The sequence below is a fragment of the Elephas maximus genome, chromosome 25 (genome assembly GCF_024166365.1).
Source record: "Elephas maximus indicus isolate mEleMax1 chromosome 25, mEleMax1 primary haplotype, whole genome shotgun sequence".
NCBI lineage: Eukaryota > Metazoa > Chordata > Mammalia > Proboscidea > Elephantidae > Elephas > Elephas maximus.
In genome coordinates, this window is record NC_064843.1 from 30,679,475 (window position 1) to 30,698,825 (window position 19,351).

General features: G+C 46.9%; 1 protein-coding gene across 3 annotated transcripts in view; it reads right to left on the reverse strand.

Annotated features, from left to right (window-relative positions):
- PPP1R16B (protein phosphatase 1 regulatory subunit 16B) overlaps nt 1-17,688 on the reverse strand; it is a 110,812-nt gene extending 93,124 nt beyond the window's left edge. Inside the window, exon 1 of one of the 3 annotated variants that reach the window (XM_049868784.1) lies at nt 17,554-17,688. The gene's annotated coding sequence lies outside the window, so the exon portion shown is untranslated. The other 2 variants (XM_049868782.1, XM_049868783.1) reach the window with 2 other exon arrangements.
- Between the last annotated feature and the right edge of the window lie 1,663 nt (nt 17,689-19,351).

Here is a 19,351-nt window from a genome sequence, read left to right on the forward strand (position 1 = left end):
TCCCAAGATGACTCAGATATTGGAATTAACCGATAAGAATTTTAAAGCAACTGTTATAACTATATTCATGGATGTAAAGGAAAATATGCTTGTAATAAACAGATAGGAACATAAACTACAAAGAAAACCTAAACTATCGGTCAGATCAGATAAATCCTCATCAACACCTTCCTCTCCACCCATGTGAGCTGGGCCTCTCACTAGAGACAATTACACATTTCTAATATTTACTTCAATGAGCATCTTTTGAGCACCTTCGAAGGGCCAAGTACTGGAAGAAGAATATGATAAAAAAAAAAAATTTTTTTAATCTCTGGTCCCAAAGACCAAATCTTTCCAACTGGCAACATCTATACAGACTACTAGTCAGTCCTCATGTCCTCCCTTCTCATTCAGGTCTTAAATTGGAAAAACAGATTGAAGTCCTTCTTTGGCCTCTTTCCGGGACTTTATGGTTCCTCAAGTTACCTTCCAAATCATTGCTGATAGACCCATTTGCCCACATAAATAACAAAGGAATAATGGGCAGGCTGTCAGGTTTGATACACCTCCACCTTCTCCTTCCATAGGAAAAATAACCCCCGCTGGCTGATTAGCCAGGTCAGGTCTGTAAAAAAATCTCTGAGTACAGACACCAAAGGAAATCAATGCGGAGGCACTCTTCATTATAACATCTCTTTCTCCAGTTCCACTTACAAGTATTTTGCTCTTTAAAAACCTGTCGGGAAAGTGGTTCTCTAACTTGGCTGCAGAGTGGAATCACCTGGAGAGCTTCAAAATGAAACAAACAAAAACCTGATGCTGGGAATGTGCGCTAAAACCATAAAGCAATACCACTACATACCCACCAGAACGGCCAATTTTATTTTAAAGACAGAAAATAACAACTGTTGGCAAGAATTCTTTATACACTAAGTAGGAATATAAATTGGTACAACTACTTTTAAAAACTGTACAGCAATATCTTCTAAAAAAAATTTTTTTGTATCTTCTAAACCTGACCCTATAAAAAAAAAAAATATGCCCCATAATCCAGCACTTTTATTACTAGGAATACACCCAATAGAAACTTCTATGTACATTCACCAAAAGGTACATACAAAAATGTTCACAGCACTATTTGTAAAAGCTCAAAGGTGTAAACTACCCAAAATTACCATCAACAATAGTGTGGAAAAATGAATTAAGAATATTCATACAATGGGACATTGTATAGCAATGAGAATGAACAAGACACAATTATACTCAACAATATGGATAATCTCACAATGTTAGCCAAAAGAAGCCAAACAGAAAAATAAATACATACTATACGATTCTATGTATGCAAAATTCAACAACAAGCAGAAGGAATCTATGCTGGTATCAAACAGGATAGCGGTTTCCCTGGGGGGTGGGTTGGTAACATTCTGTTTCTTGAACAAGAAATGTATTACATGGGTATGTTCTGTTTGTGAAAAAAATCCTGTGTTTAGAATATATGTACTTTTCTATATTTTCTATACCTTAATAAATCAATAAATTAAAAAATACTGATGCATGGGTCCCCTCCCCAGAGATTTTGGTTTAATTGGTCTGGTGGGTAGCCAGCCATCCAAATTTTTAATAGCTCTCCAGGTGGGTTTAATGTGCATCCAAGAACCACTGCGTTAGAACTTGGCAACTCTCCTTACTAATTCTTGGAGCAGAAAGTGCTGCTGCTTCTCCAGAAAGTCTAAAGCAAGATGTTTTCTATATGTAGAATACTAATAAGCACTAAAGGATGTTAATTGGTGTTATATGGCCAAAGAAGTAACATATTTCTTCATTATTATTATTACCAACTTTTACTGAACATTTATTGTGTTCCTAGAGCTGAGCTAAGTGCTTTATCTCCACCATTTTGTCTAATCCTCGCAATGACCCTGCGATAAAAGTATTATAATCCCTATTTTAGAGAAGAGTAAACTAGAACTCAGTAGGGTAATTTGCCCGAGATCACATAGCCAGTAAGCAACAGGGCTAGGATTCAAATCCAGATTGGCCTTGACATTGAAGCCCGTGCTCTTAACCACTGCCTTAAACTGCCTCTCTAAGTTGTACTTAACTGCAGGACTTAGCAGAGCCTTTACTATGCTAACGTGAGCTATGAGTTGCCGAGACAAGAATTCAGAACGGAGCATTTCCTAAGGTGATTTCCTTGCCTCCATTTCTCATCTTCCAATCCACCATCCACATCACTGCCAGTGTTCATTCTTAAACCAAGTCTGATCCTGTAATTCCTCTGTAAGGAAGCATTTGATGGTTCTCTACTGCACAGGCCAGACAGACCACTCGGCAACTGGCCCTGACATTTCAGCCTTATCTCGGGCCCTCCTAATCTCTCTCCCCACTCTAACCCACTACACACTGGGTATGCCAGCTGCACTGAAGAGGTCTGATGGATTCTCATCTCCCTAATGGTATCCACCATATACTGAGTATCTACTTGTGCCAGGTACTATGCCTACGTTAACTTTAGTCTCCACAGTGAGCTTTAAAAACAGGTATTATTATCCCCACTGCATAGATTAGGAAATGGAAGTTCATCTTGACACACCCAAAGTCACAGCTAGTAAGTGGGTGAGCGAGGATTTGAACCCAGATGTCTCTAGCTACAAAGCCCATGCATTTTTCTCTACGCTACACTCAGCTCCTCACCTTTATACATGCTGTTCCACGAAGAGGCAATAATACCCTTCTTTCTCTCCACCTGGCATACTCCTCCTTGTTCTTTGAGAGCTAGCTCAAGTGCTGCTATATTATCTATCATCTCTTAAGTGTTTTCCAGGCACCATGGTCAGCACTTGACTTGTCTCATTTAGACTTCTCAATGTTCTTTGTAGTCCCTCTGAATTGTTCCTTATATGCCTATTTCAAATGGGTTTCTTTCTCCTTTCTAGTTCCAAAGCATTTTGACGACATCTCTGTCATGGTACTCAACATCCTGGTAATTGTTGTTTTCAAACCTACTTCTTCCACTGGACTGGACATTCTCAGAAGACAAGGGATACATGTCATTCATCTTTATAGCCCCATCATAGAGCCACTCAGCACTCAGCACATGGTAGGAATATAACAAATGGGAGATGATGTACAGGGGGTGAAAGACCAAGAGACTGAAAATGCACTTAGATTAGTCCATCAGTTCTGTCATAAGAGTCAAAGGAGTGGTCCTTTGGCTCGGAACAAGAGCCAAACCAGACAAAACAGACCTGGTCAATGGAAGAAGTGGTTGAACACTGGAACCGGAACCAGGACACACCTGCCGTTCCTTCCATGAGAGAATGGGTTAGTGGTTACCTCTGGCTTCACATTCTCCTTTCAACTCTGCATGCTTTGCAATTGGCTCTATAGGTTCCTGCTTAGGGGATCTGTTGTAAAACAGATTCATTCCACAGCACAGGTTCGGATATTCTCAATCGCTTCCTGTCTTGTACTATTCTTAAGATGACCCAAGTGAACGAAGAGGTATCTGAGACAGGTGGGCCTAATGAAAAAGTACAGCTAAGGCTTGGTTCCAGACAGGTGGGTAGATTAAGTGATCATACCCCTTTCTAAGAGATAGGCGCCTTTACAAGGCAGAGACATAGGTCTTTGACGCTCACTCATTCACTGGATACCCATTCTATGCAACCACTGTACAATGACCACTGTTCAGAACACACCTCCTGTAACCTCTGGGGCAGACAGCCTAGGTGTGCCACGCACTTCCAACCTCTATGAGCTGCAAAGACGTGAACTCCTAAAGCCAGCCTTCTGCTCCCTTCCTCCCACGCTCTCTGAGCTAACATATGGATTTGCCCTGGTATGAGTGGTTAGTAATGACTGCCAGCTGCAAACTCAGCTGGGGTCCTGCACAGGCTCCCTCAAACAAACCCCGTTAGTAAATACAAGGGCTAAGGATGCCCAGGTAAGAATCCACCAAAGAGAGTATTTCAAAATTACTTAGCCTTTCCTGACTTCCCACCTTTTCTACTGTCCCCACTAGGAGTAAACTGTATGCTTTTTCTGTTTCTGATCAGGTCACTGCCTTTTGAGAATTTCAAGGTCCCTCGTTAGAAACCCTGGTGATGTGTTGATTAAGTGCTACAGCCGCTAACCAAAAGGTCAGCAGTTCAAATCCACCAGGTGCTCTTTGGAGACTCTTGGGGGCAGTTCTACTCTGTCCTACAGGGTCGCTGTGAATTGGAATTGACTCAACACTAACCAGGTTGATTTTGGGGGTTTTCCCTGGGACATAGCGCACGCTGTATTTTGCAGATTCATTTGTGACGATCATGAGGACAGGGTTTAACAAACCAAAGTTAGCTGAGCTTCTGTACACCTCTAGCACACCTGAACCACGCTGTTCTGCTCTTATTTTACTTGCTCTGCCTCCTCCTGAGGGCAGGGGCTGCTTTAATTTAATTTTGGATCTCTAACGTCAATCATAAGGTCAGGGAAAATGTATTTCTTGAATATTTAACAATCTTTACGTAGGCACAGTCTAAAAGGTCATAAAATCTGAATTACTGCAGTACCTGACTCAGAAAAGTTCCTTCTATTTTAAACCAATCAGACTAGCAAAACTTTGAGTTACTTAACACTTAGCATTGGGGAAGAGGTGGGGAGATAGGCAGTGACACACTGTTGAGGGAGAGAGGTTGGTTTGGCCTCTTGGGAGGAATTTTCTGGATACCACAATTCAAACTGCAAGGAATTTCCCTTATGGATAAAATCACACTGGTGTACAATAAACACTGCACGAACAAGGAGGTTGCAGCATTACACATTTGTAGTAGGAAAAAAACTGGAAACAACTGTCATCAGCAGCAAGAGAATGGAAAATAAATTATGGTCAATTCTTGTAATATGAGGTAGCTGTGAAGACAGGTATGCCTGTATGTATTGACATGTGTTAAGATAAATTAGCTGAAAAAGAAAGTTTCAGAACAGTTTTCTTACTTATCTAGTGGTGCTCTAACAGAAATACCACAAGTGGGTGGCTTGAATCAACAGAAATTTGTTTTCTCACAGTTCAGGCAGCTAGAAGTCTGAATTCAGGGTGCCAGGTCTAGGGGAAGGCTTTCTCCCTCTAGACGAAGGTCTTTGACCCTTTTAGCTTCTGCTCCTGGGTGATCTTCATGCGGCTTGGCATCTCTCTTCCCCTCTTCTCTATCTTGCTTGTTTAATCACTTTTATATCTCAAAAGATACTGCTTTAAAACACGCCCTACATTAATCCTGCCTCATTAACATAACAAAGACAACCGATTCCCAAATGGGATTATAACCACAGGCATAGAGGTTAGGATTTACAACACATATTTTTGGCAGACACAATTCAATCCATAACAACAGTATTAAAAAAAAGGGTGGGCATATACATGAATATGGGTTTGTATATGCATAAGAAATTTATAAAGAGATACATAAAACACTCACGGCTTTCTTTTGGGGAAAAGGAATGAGCGGCTAGGGGAGATGGATGAGGAAATGTTACTTTCCAGTTTCCACACTTCTATATTGTTTGATTTCTTTTACGATGAGTTTGTATTCCTTTTATAATTAAAAAGCATAAAATACAGCAATAAGAAAACAAAAGCATAATTTTGTATGTTAAAAAAAAGGTCGATTGCCCAGCTGATTAATGTAATTGCTGTCAATAAGTTGCATACCTATAAAACGTTGAATTGGCAAAAGCTATGTGATAGCTATATTTACAACAATGACCCCCCCCCCCCAAAAAAAAGAGAGTAGCTGCTGAGGCTGCTTATATACAACAAAACACCTCAAGGGATTTGGTTCCTTGGTTTGGAGGTTTAGGGTCACGGTTCATGGGACATCCCAGTTAATTGTCCTCCTCCTAATGTGTTTAGTGCTTCTGTTCTACCTCCTAATTTGTTCACTGCCCAGTGCCTGGGGCCTTCAAAGCTTGCAAGGGGCCATCCAAGGCATAACAATGGGTCTCTATTCGCCTGGAGCAACAGAGGAAGAAGAGTCAGGAATAGAAGGATACAGAATGTGTGGCTAATTGCCCACATGAACAACTGTCTCCTTTGCCATGAAGCCAGAAGAACTGGGTGGTGCCCGGCTACCATTACTGAATATTTTGATCAAAGACTCTATAGAAAAATCCTGATCAAAAGCAGGAAAATGCAGAACAGAATCTCAAATTCTCATGGAATCCAGACTTTCTGGAGCCATGGAAGCTGAATGAACCCCTGAAACTACTGCCCTGAGATTATCTTCAAATCTTAAACCAAAAATATCTTCTGAAGTCTTCTTCAAACCAAATAATAGTTTAGCTTAACTAATAAAATACGTCTGCCTTGAGCATTGTGCTCTTTTAAGATCGGTCTATATGGGATCAAATTAACAACAGCTACTCGAAAAAAAATTTTTTTTTTTTTTACTTGAAACACTGGGTACTCGAAACACTGGATAGGAACCTTTAGGGAGCAGTGAGTTTGTGTAAATGGTGGAGGAACAACTCAGAAAAGGAGGGTGAGAATGGTTGTACAACTTGAAGAATGCAATCAATGTCACTGAATTGTACACGTACAAACGGTTGAATTGGTGTATGTTCTACTGTGTATGTTCTCAACAATAACAAAAAAAAATTTTTAAATGGTGTAATTTTGGTGAAAAATCTTCCTGTTTTCTTTATAAAGAAACGTTTCCTCTCTGTCCAGTCCATGGGAGAGCCTATGACAATACCAGTTACAGAAAGGAACCTAGAGACAGAGAAAAGCCAAAGAGCCCTAAAGAGTGAGAAAATGTGCCTTTAACCTGTCCTTGAGTAGGCCTGATGGCACAGTGGTTAAAGAGCATGGTTCCTAACCAAAAGGTCAGTGGTTCGAACCCACCACCTGCCCGTGGGAGAAAGACGTGGCAGTCTGTAAAGATCACAGCCTTGGAAACCCTATGGGGCAGTTCTACTGTGTGCTGTAGGGTCACTATGAGTCAGAATCAACTCGAGGGCAATGGTTTGTCTTGTTGTTGTTGTTTTAACCTGGTCTTGGATGACAAGAAATAAAGCCAGTTCTGACTGAGACTTTGAACCATTCTGGGAGCCAAGAAATTCTGAGAACTCACAAGGCTGGCAGGGGCATTGAAGCCTTTAACCAGAGCCAAGAAGCAAAGGTTCCATCAACAGAAGAATGGATAAACACAATGTGGTACGTCCATGCAATGGAATACTACTCAGCCATAATGAGAAATGAAGACCTGATGCATGTCATGACATGGATGAATCTTGAAAGCATTATGCTGAGCAAAATGTCAGGCACAAAAGGACAAACACTGTATGCTCTTACTTATATGAAATACTTAGAATAGGCACTACATAGAGATGAAAGTTTATTAGTGGCTACAGAGTCTGGACGGAGCGGGTATGGGGAATTATTACTTAAGGGGTACTGAGTTTCTATTTGGGGGATGAAAAACATTGGAAATGGATACTGCTGATGACTGCACATCACAGTGAATGTAATGTCACTGAATTGTACACTTACAAATAGTTAAAATGGCAAAAGTTTTGTTATACATATTTTACCACAATTTAAAAAAAAATAAAATGATCCTCAGCTCTCACAGGCTCTAAAAAAAAAAAAAAAAGCAAAGGCTATGGATGCCCGGGGAAGTAATGGACATGGGTAACCTGAGTGAACAAAACAACTAGCCCAGCCCCTGGGCACATGACACAGTGCTGCGCTCACCCTTCTGCTCTGAAGCCACCTATGACTCCCAGAGGCTCATTTTAATGATAATAATGTAATAATAATAGTTGACATGTACTGAGTTCATCCTACATGCCAAGCAGAGGGCTAAATACTTAACTTTATCATCTCATGCCATTACTATTCCTATTTTACAGTTTTACAGGGTCCCTGGATGGCACAAACTTGACTATTAACCTAAAGCTTGGCTGTTCAAACCCACCCAGCAGTGCCACGGAAGAAAGGCCTGGCAGTCTGCTTCCATAAAGATTACATCCAAGAAAACTCTGTGGAGCCCCTGAGATAATCTTTCAACCTTAAGCCAAAAATATCTTCTGAAGCCTTCTTAAAACCAAACAATAGTCTAGCTTCTCTGGTAAAAAATGTCTGCCTTGAGCATGATGCTCTTTTAAGAATGATCTATATGGGATCAAAGTGACAACAGCAACTCAAAAGATTAGACAGAAACCTTAGGGGCAGTGAGTTTATGTTAATGGGGGAGGAACAACGCAGAAAGGGAGGGTAAAAACTGCTGTATAACTTGAAGAATGCAATCAATGTCACTGAATTGTACATGTAGAAACTGTTGAATTGGTTTATGTTCTACTGTGTATATTCTCAACAACAATAAATAAATAAATAAATAAACCCTATGGAGCAGCTCTATTCTGTAACATATGGGGTTGCCATGAGTCAGAATGGACTCAACAGCCCCAGATTTAGATTTTACGGTTTTATAGATCAGGAAACTGAGGCTCACTGAGTTAAGCAGGTAAATTACTCAATGTCACAGAAACTGGTGGAGGCAAAACTCAAACCCAGGTCTGACTCCAGAGCCAGCCAAGGTCACTGCTAGCCTTACCCTCTCTAGGGGGAGAACCAGGGAAAAACTCCCCCAGAGTAGGGACAGCCCCATGGAACACAGACAGCATTTCTTTGTGCAAAGAAAAGCCAGAGAGTGTAATAATTTAAGTGCATGGACTTAATGTCCTGGATTCAAACCCTGACTCTGTCACTTCCTGGCTGTGTGACTGTGGGCAAGTCATTGAATCTCTCTGTGCCTCACTTTCCTCGCAGTAAAATCAGGAGAGTAATGCTGCCCCTTAGAGTGTTAAAAAAAAAAAACGCAAACCCATTGCCATCGAGTCGATTCTGACTCATAGAGTTGTTAGGAGAGCTAAAAGAGTTAAATAGACAGCACCCGGCTCATGAAAAGTACCAAGTGTTAACGAATATTATTCATAATAAGAAAAAGGTACCCGCCCTCCAGGCAGATGCCACCCTGCAGGGTGCAGGGCTTGGCAAGCAGAGGGCTGGCTGGGTTTCAGCCCCTTTCCCCAGCCGGTGCCACTGTGCAGTACACAACTCTACATGGGTCCTGCTGAGCAATTAACCTCCACTGGTGTCAGCTCTTCCTCCCCGCTTTCCCTCAACCACCCTGTGAATCAGAACCACCTGGTATACTTTTTAAAAACACAGGTTCCCGGTATCCTGTCTTGGTGGATTATGACATTAGTGGGTTTGGCTACGGCCCAGGGATCTGTATTTGAGTTTTGCCTCCACCAGTTTCTGTGACATTGAGTAATTTACCTGCTTAACCTCAGTGAGCCTCAGTTTCCTGATCTATAAAACCGTAAAATCTAAATCTGGGGCTGTTGAGTCCATTCTGACTCATGGCAACCCCATATGTTACAGAATAGAGCTGCTCCATAGGGTTTATTTATTTATTTATTGTTGTTGAGAATATACACAGTAGAACATAAACCAATTCAACAGTTTCTACATGTACAATTCAGTGACATTGATTGCATTCTTCAAGTTATACAGCAGTTTTTACCCTCCCTTTCTGCGTTGTTCCTCCCCCATTAACATAAACCTCCTTGTGACCAGATGACCCAGGAATAGTGTATTCCTGGACAGATGCTTACGGAAGCACTAGAAGCCCTTCACACCTTGTTCTGGCTGTTTGAATTGCTCCTTGGGAGTAAGTAGCCTGTCTTTCGTGTTTTGTCTCTGGCGTGGGCACTCAGAAGGGGTGCCGTCCATATCTGCGGCCTTGATGCTGTGCGAACACAGACAAAAGCCTGCTTCTGCTTGAGTGGATTACACCAGGGACCCCTCACTGTAGACTTGGAGTTCCCAGATCCTTGCTACTCAAAGAGGGGTTTACGAACCAACAAAATGGCAGAATGCAGAATCCCCATCCCAAACCTAAACCTACTGAATCAGGATCTGTATTTCAATAGGAAGCCCGTGGTGATTCATGTGCACATTCAAGTTTGAGGCATATGCCCTAGACCCTTCCCCACTGGCAGAATAGGTTCTAATCCATGTGCACACCTGACTTGCCCAAACATCCTTTGGGGTCAATCTTTTCCTTCAAACCCCCACAGAGGTCCGGAAAAACAGCATGATCTTTCCTATCGCCCAGATCCACGCTCCGCTGCCGGCCTGAGACTCAGGGTGAGCCTTCACTTTCGTGAGTTATTCATTTAAACTCCACATTAAAATAAACCTTCCCAACACACTGAAAAAGAGACAACCGCTCTGACCGCTGTAATTTCAGGGTACAAAACACCCCCCTCTTTTGTACAGAGTTGCAACCCCTGCTCCCCCGTCCAAAGCCCATCCAAAGACATCAAACAACCCAAAGAAAACAAGCAATTTCTTCCTGTTGGCCGAGCTTCAAGTTATCGCGCAGATTTCACACTGTCGCTTGACCTCATTAATCCAAGGCCTATCGCATTGCTGAAAATGTCAGTGGAAAACAGCCGTTCAGTGGGCTTCCTTCATTCCACCGGAAAGGGAAAAAACAGGAAACTGACAGCAGCTGCGCCCCAGCTTGGCAAATCCCAGGGGCCCAGCGACAGCATTCCCCACCCCGGCCTACTCGTCCAGGTAAAGGTGGGCCCTGTACTTAATGGGCAAAAAGGTAGTGGTGATGGCAATGGCAATTTCGATAATTCAGGCCCTAAGTACCTGCTTGGGGAGGAAAACTGAAAGCCTGGTTAAATGTCTTTGGCCCAAATCATCGACTGGCCGTCCATCATGTAGGTTCATCTGAAGCTCTTCCGTCCATTCAAAACGTCCTGCAAACCAAACCTCCACGGGACATGAGGCTTTCCAAGTTCTCATTCATCCCTTCCCCAGTGTGCCAGGCATGCTGCTGGGCTCTGGGGACACAGCACTGAATGAGTTACACACAGCAACTGACCTTACGCGGCTTATTGGTCCAGTGCAGGGTTTCTCAATCTCGGCACTATTGACATTTGGGGCCAGAAAATTCTCTGTTAGGGCAGGGCTGTCCTGTGCATTATAGGGCTATTAGCAGCATCCAACAGCCGCTCCGCAGTAGATAGATCTGGTGATCTGCTTCCATAAAGATTACAGCCAAAGAAAACCCTATGGGGCAGTTATACTCTGTCACATGGGTCATGACAACCCACTAGATGCCAGTGACACAAATAACCATATAATCACAATTCTGATAAGTACCATAGAAGAAAAGTTCACAGTGGTTAAGCGTTCAGCTGCTAACCAAAAGATTGGCCGTTTGAACCCACCAGCCACTCCTTGGAAACACTATGAGGCAGTTCTAGTCTGTCCTATAGGGTCGCTATGAGTTGAAACAGACTCGATGGCAAAGAGTTTGGTTTTTTGGTTTTATCTACCACTTGGAAGTCAGGCACTTCACATATGATTACAAATCCCTATGACAACTCGGAAGATATGAACATATAATGCTGTGTATATACAGTTATACACCCAGAAAAATATACAGTTATACATAAGAGAATATATAAGCCTTATTTCCAGATGAAATCGAGGCTCAAGATAGTGAAGAAATTGCCCAAAGCCCAAGAGTCAGTGGAAGGCAGAGTTGGGATTTGAACTCTTGCCCTAAACTTTGCGTCTCTTGGAAAAGGAAATTTGAGCCTTTGTTTTGATGTCTTCTGTAAACAGGGAGGGTCTGCGGTCACGTGATGATCTGAACAGCCATCCCAGGGCCACTGTGGAGCTTGGCCACCACCTGCCACATTAGTCAAGCTGCAAACTGTCTGCATCAAAGAATGTCTGTGGGGTCCCAGCAGGAAGAGCAATGCTGGCCCTGGACTCTGAGACATCTAAGACATCCAAGAACACCTCCCCTCAAGCATCCATATATAAGGCCTTCTCAAAAACTAGGGCAGGGAGGGAAGAGAGCAGACCCCAAGTACCCAGACTATACCCATTGTGACCCCATCTCCAAGGTGTGTACTGCCCAGCACCCAAGGGTACACAGTGACAGAGAAGCCAGACGTTCTGCAGTCAGCTTTAGATATTTACAAAGAGCACCATGAGGAAGGTGGTGCAGGATAGCACGGGCATCTTTGGAGGCTCTCAGACATGGGCTCCTGCCCCTTATGAGTTGCATGCCCTTCATCAGATCATCTCACCCTCTGCCTCAGTCTCCCCCTCTGTGAAATGGGGATGATGAGTGCACCTACTTCAAGGAGTTGGTATGAGGGCTTAAGGGCAATGCAGGGAAAGTCCTTGGGCAGTGACTAGCATCCAGAGAAGCCCTTGGTCCAGTATCAATAGGGAACCAGGTCAAAACATTTGTTCCACCCACACCTCCTTCCTGCAATGAAAAGCTGTGTCCTGAGAGAAACAGGTACAGAGGTGGAGACTGCATCTCAGGAAGAGGGAGGAGACAAATGGCTTACCTCCCAAGCAGATAACCTACCTGCCTAAGGTGGCGTTAGAAAGGTGGGAAGCAAGAGGGGGGCGTTTACTGTATTGGCAAATGAGCCCAGGCCAGCCCTTCCTCCCATGCAGAAGTTATTCTGGAACTTTCTCAGGTGCTACAAGCAGACAATCCTCCTCAGAGGGCCGTGCCTGACAAGGCTACAGGGTGCCTGCCTCGGATCAGTGAGTGTTTAATCATTCAGGCCCATGGCAGGATGGCCTCTTCCTCCCTCCCTGGCCTTGCCCCTTGCCCCTGCCTCAGTGACACCCTGGACTGCAACTCCTGCCCACTGCTTTCCAAAGACACCAAGTACTTTTAGGCCTTTGTGCCTCTGCCCAGGATGCCTTCCCCGGATTACCTGCCACCTGCAATATTGTCTGTGAAGGGCTCAAATGTGCTCCCACGGCAATTTTTACCCACCTGTTACTGGTAATAACAGACTACTAACAACAGCAACTAACATGTACAGGCACTTATTCATATTTAGAAGGCCCTGTGCTAAGTTTTTTACCCACATTGTCTCATTTTTATGCTCACAGCCGCACCGTAGGCAGGTAGATTATCTGCTTGGGAGGGGAGCCCTTTGTCCATCAATACCCAGCTATGAGGCAGTGGACTCAGGATTCCCGCCTGGGCCTATTTCAGCCCACCTGTTCCACGACTGCTCCTCACTCCCTCTCTTTGCTGCTGAAGCTCTTGTCACACCGTGTCCTCAGTAACTGATTCCAGGCCTGCCTCTCAGACCCCATGGAGTGTGACTCCTGAGAGCTGCCTTATTCATCTCAAAATCCCAAGGTCTGGAAGGCAGGAAATACCTGTTGAATAAATGAATGAATCCCGAAAAATGGCGGCCAGCTGAGAAAGGCTAAGCCAAGGCTCACAGACTCCCTGGACTCAAATTCCCAGGAGTCAGTGCCCGCCCTCTCCTGGTGGAGAGGCGTCCCCTGCCCTGGTAGCTGGGGCAGAAGAGACAGGGTCTGATTCCCCCCCACGCCTTTGGAGGAGGTAGGATCTTTGGGGGCCCAGCACAAAGGAGATAATGATGAAGGTGATGATAAACACTTCCTGCATTTCTGCCCACATCAGGACTGTGCTAAGTACTTTTTTTTTTTAAGTAACTTTTATTGTGCTTTAAGTGAAAGTTTACAAATCAAGTCAGTCTCTCACATATAAACTTAAATACGCCTTACTACGTATTCCCATTTACTCTCCCCCTAATGAGTCAGCCCGCTCCCTCCTTCCAGTCTCTCCTTTCATGACCGTTTTGCCAGTCTCTAACCCTTTCTACCCTCCCATCTCCCCTCCAGACAGGAGATGCCAACACAGTCTCAAGTGTCCACGTGATACAAGTAGCTCATTCCTCATCAGCATCTCTCTCCAACCCATTGTCCAGTCCATTCCATGTCTGATGAGTTTGTCTTCGGGAATGGTTCCTGTCCTGGGCCAACAGAAGGTTTGGGACCATGACCACTGGGATTCTTCTAGTCTCAGTCAGACCATTAAGTCTGGTCTTTTTATGAGAATTTGGGGTCTGCATCCCACTGTTCTCCTGCTCCCTCCGGGGTTCTCTGTTGTGCTCCCTGTCAGGGCAGTCAACGGTTGTGGCCGGGCACCATCTAGATCTTCTGGTCTCAGGATGATGTAAGTCTCTAGTTCATGTGGCCCTTTCTGTCTCTTGGGCTCATAATTATCTTGTGACCTTGGTGTTCTTCATTCTCCTTTGATCCAGGTGGGTTGAGACAAATTGATGCATCTTAGATGGCCGCTTGTTAGCATTTAAGACCCCAGACTGTGCTAAGTACTTTTGATGCCTTATCATCTCACACAATCTTCAAAACCCCATGAAGTGGGCACTATTATTATTCTCATTTTACAGATGAGAAAACCGGGGCTCCAAGAGAAAGTAATTTACATAGGGTCACAGCTTTTAAATATAGAGCCACAATTTGAATTAGACCCGTCTCACTATCCTGCTCTTCATCACTTGTAGCTTTCTCTTAAGAAACAGGCCTCTCCAAGCCTCTCTGAAGCCTGTTCTTCAAGATGTGCTAGGGGCAAAGAAGGTTGCTGTGTCTCTGCCTGAAGAATATCAGTTGGGACCCATGGTCCAACATATGCTTCAGGTCCTGGGGAGAAGATGGGGTGTCCTTAGTAGTGCCAGCCCAGCATGAGAATTCAGGTATGTGCCTTCTGCAATCTGCAAAACCAGCTGGCTGTAGCCTCTGTTGGTAAAGAAAGTTCACTCTGGGTCTGGAGCTGGTTTTGAGAAGTACTTGAGGCCTAAGCTTCCAAAAAGTCCAAATGGGCTCTGCAGAGAGGTTCTTTGCCTCAGGTAAAAACCATCTCCCTGTATCAGCATCCTCTTCACCCTGTGGCCCAGGCTCCCTACCAGATTTAACAGCTAGATTAGACCTGAACCTCCACCCCAGCATCAGTTACCAGAGAGCAAAGTCTACATGGGCATGGGGGCTTGCCTACAATGTCTTCCAGGCTAGGGAAGATGCAGAAAGCAACAGGACACACAGAGTTCTGACACAAGAACCACAGTGCTGGCAGAGGAATGTCACAGTGTGTGCTCTGTGGGAGGAGACGGAAAGAGGGGTAGGAAGGATCAAGGGTTCTCCCTGAAGGAAGGCATTCCAGAGGCCCAGAAGAGCTGAAGCCAGGAGAGGAGCGAGAGATTCCAGGGTGGATGGACATTGTTGGGTAGACCCCAGGGGACAGGAAGGCGCAAAGTTGAAGGTCCAAAGAGCCCTGGTTGATATCTGGCCCCCAGCATCCTGGGGTCTCCAGCAGAGAAGATGGGGTTTGGACGACGGGTGGGAGAGAATGGGGTGGGGGATTTGTGTGGGAAGGCCCTGTGAGCAAGCAGGGAGCTGAAAGGATTCACCGGCCCCCATTGGACTCGGCAAGCTGGCATTTTATGACAGAGCTGAGGGAGAAGATGTGGAAACACCCCCAGCCCCTGCAGAACCACCCACCAGGGCTCCCACTCTTGCTCTCTTGCTCGGGATTACAGGAGAAGACACGGCCCCACTAAAACCCAATATCAAAGACAGCCAACATTTACCTAGGGGCGTTTCTCCTGCCAGCTTTCCTGCACCAAGCACTTTACAGGCACTTGCCATTGCATCCTCCCTCAGCGGGATTATTCGCCCTGTTTCTTCCTTAAGGCGACTGAGGGTCGGAGAGGCCAAGTGCCTTGCCCATGGGCAGACAGCTAGTAGCCGGCAGAGCCGGGAAGCTTTACTACCACCTCAGGAGAAGGCCGCAGGAAATGGCAGGGCACACAGCGAAGTTACCCTGGTGGGCTGAGGAGTCTAACGACAGACCCCTTCCAGAGAGGGCCCTGGGGGAAAGAACGCCCCCGGCCCTCCACAGAGGGCGATTCAGTGGCGGCACCTGGTGCTTGGGGCCGCGGGGAGCTGGTGGGCTCCTCTGACAGCGAGAACAGGGGACTATTATGTGGAATTTAATCACATGGGCGCGCAAGCAGCTCGGCTTTCGGTTCTGACAGGCGCCTGCCTGTACAGCCGCGTCCCTCTCCTTCGGTTCCTGAGCTGCCCGGAGCACCAGTTCCGGGCCTTGAGCGGGGCGGCGGCGCAGCCCTGGCTCCCGGGAGGGCCAGGTTCAAAGCTCGACTTAGCTCAATTGTCCGCCCGGGCCTGGGGGCTGCATCAGCGGCATCTCCAGTGAAGCCGAGTCCGGGCTGGGCGCGGGGGAAGGCCGCTGCAGGGAAGGAGGCGGGCAACTACAGTCATTCCTCCCCGCTCCCCACCCGGAGTGGTCCGGGCAGTTCAGCCAGAGCGCTCCGAGTGACCTTGGGGAGACCCCTTTGCGCGATCTTTCTGGGGCGGGCTGCACAGCTTCAGTCCATCCCAGGCGCTCGGGGGCGCTCCTCTCGGCCGGAGTCAGAGCCGGGAGGGGAACGCTCCTGGCGCTAGGCACCCAGCAGCCGGCGCAAGGCGGCCCTTTCAAGAGGCCAGGAGCACCTTTCCCAGTGATGAACCGCGCGCGGAGGCTCCCGACCCGAGCCCGCGGGCACTGTCCGCCCAAATCCCACGGCGGGGCAGGGCTGCACGCGGGGGCGCCTGCCCTGGGGACCTTTCCCGCCCAGGCAGGAACGCTTCCAGCGCTCAAACGCTGCCTGCGGGGGCGAAGAGCGGGTCCCGAGCCAACACGCGAGGGGGCGGTGCCCCATGCCGGGCCCGGACACTGGATGCGGGGTGTGTTTGGTGCGGCTAGAGCTCCCGCCGCTCGGTATTGCGCCCCCCGGCAGACGGTGGCCCATGAATCCAGAACCGGACAAGGAACCCCCTTTCCACCCCAAGATCAGGCCACGGAGGCCCGGGCCAACAACCTACCAATGCACCCCCGACCCCAGCCTCATCATTGGAGCGCGAGGCCCAGGAAAACGCCCCCAGCCTGGCCCTACGCTCTGGATACCCGCCTTCCCAATACGCACTCCCCTCCCATTCAAATCTGAACCGCCGGCCCTTGGCCAAAACGCACCCCCTCACCCCTGGCCAGGTTAAGGATGCCGGGACCCCACCTCCCCGTCCGACCTGTCAAGTCTCAGAGCGCAGGGAGGGAGGCGGCGCCGCCCGGGAACTCACCCGCTCTCCCGAGCCCTGCCCCGGGCGCTCCCGGCCCTGGCTGGATCTGTCAGTACGCCCCGAGCCGCAGCTGGCGGTGCGGCGACAGAAGCCGGCTCCGCTTGGTCGCCAGCCTCCGCACCGCCCCTCAGCCCCTCCCCGGGGCGGAGCCTAAACTGGCCGGAGTGGGTGGGCGCGCTCCACCAGATTCCGCTTGGTCCGGCCGGCGGGGGCGCGCGGCGGAGAGAGGAAGGGTCTCTGCCCTCTAGGGCCAAGCCCCTCCTTTGAGCAGCAGGAAGTAGAAGGGCTGGGGAAGATGAGGCCAGGCTTCCGAATAGTTTTCTTTACACTCCTGCCGCATCACCATCATGCAAAGGGGAAGCCGAGGACGGTATTCTTGCTCCCATTTCACAGATGGGCAGCGTAAAGCCCAGAGAGGGGCCCCCAGGGGGAACTCTGCCCGAGCTCACACAGAATTAGTCCTAGTCCCCGGAATTCAAGTTTCTTACTTTGAGGGCCCACACAGCCTGGGCTTGAAGGCTCCCAGGACGTCCAGGGGCCCGACTGGGCCTAGCCCTGGGGACAGATCAGTGGGGCCAGGTGGGAGCATGGGGGCCGTGGCCTGCGCGGGGCCTCGCATTATGTCCTCTTTCTGGAAAGGAGGTGAAGCGAAAGAGGAAGGAAGTGGTCGTACCTCCGCTGACGTCTGCCAACCTTTGAGACGTGCGGTATCTAGATAGGTGCTGGGTCCCAGAGATTTTATGATTAAAAAAAAGCAAAACGCACGCGGTATCAGCTATGGTTTAATGCTAGCCTCTCTGCCTGGCTGAACGCCACTGCACCCTGAGCACCAGCCTTTTTTACAGGACAATGGACATAACTATTTTTAATTTGTTGTTGAAATCATCCCCCCTCCCCCTTCCTCTTCTGGAAGAGGAGAGAAAGTTAAAAAACAAAGGAAAAAAAAATTTTATCCCAAAACATTCTCTGGAATCTACCCTTGCTGAACACTGGCTGCAGAACAATAGGGTTCTCTTCTCTACAAAGGGCCTTCTTTCCAGAGCTTTCCCAGCCTCCAGATTAGTGCCCTAAGGCACCCCAGGGCCGGTCAGCTGGGGAGCAGCAGGGTTTAAATCTGCGGTTTGGAGATTGTACCCAGTCAGCTCCAACTAACAAATCTGTCTTGGAAGAAATACAGCCAGAATACTCCTTAGAAGTGAGGATGGTGAGACTTTGTCTCACGCACTTTGGACATGTTATCAGGAGGCACCAGTCCCTGGAGAAGGACATCATGCTTGGTAAAGTAAAGGGTCAGCGGAAAAGAGGAAGACCCTCAATGAGATGGACTGACACAGTGGCTGCAACGATGGGCTCCAACAGCAATGACTATAAGTATGGCACAAGACCGGGCAGTCTTTCATTCTGTTGTACATAGGATTGCTATGAGTCTGAACCAATCGGCGGCAACTAAAAACAGCAACACCCAGTTAGCTCAGTTTCCAGCAGTCTCCTATATCCTTAGCAATTTTCTTTTGAGTCTGACAGTGTGCCTTGAGTTTACTGGTTTCATGTTTGCTAAGGAAACACAGCAACCTTTCTTGGGGGAATGAAAACCTGTGGAGTTGGGCTTGTTCCAGGCCCCCAGGCAACCCCAGGTCCTCTGAAAGCCCCCTCCCCAACTTGCCCCCAGGCTCCTCTCAGTTCATTAATAATGCAGTTGTGAATGACACTGTTTCTGTAGGAGCAATTAGAGAGCAGAGCAGGTGCGGAAGACTTAAAGTGATGTTTAAAATAACCCAAGGGGATCATTGTTTTCCTGCAGAATGTTTCCTCTGATTTATAATGAAGAGCTGTGGGCTGGGAAGGTGAGAATCTAGCTCTCCAAGCTAGATTAGAACCTGGGGCCTGTGCTCCTGAAATGAAGCCCTTGGGCATGGGCTCTCAAATCCCTAGCTGTGCTGGTTACCCACCTCCCACAGTATTTGAGGTCAAAAGTCAAACTATACTCACAACAAAGTTGGAGGACTCACGTTTCCCAATTTCAGAATTTACGACAAAGCTACATTAATCAAGAGTGTGGTACTGGCATAAGGATAGACATATAGAGCAATGGAATAAAACTCAGAATCCAGACAAAAAAAAAAACTCTTACATTTATGGTCAATTGATCTTCAAGAAGGTTGCCAAGACAATTCAATGGCAGAACAATAGTCTTTTCAATAAATGATGCTGGGACAACTGGATACCCACATGCAAAAGAATGAAGTTAGATCTCTACCTCACGCCATAAAACAAATAAACTCAGAA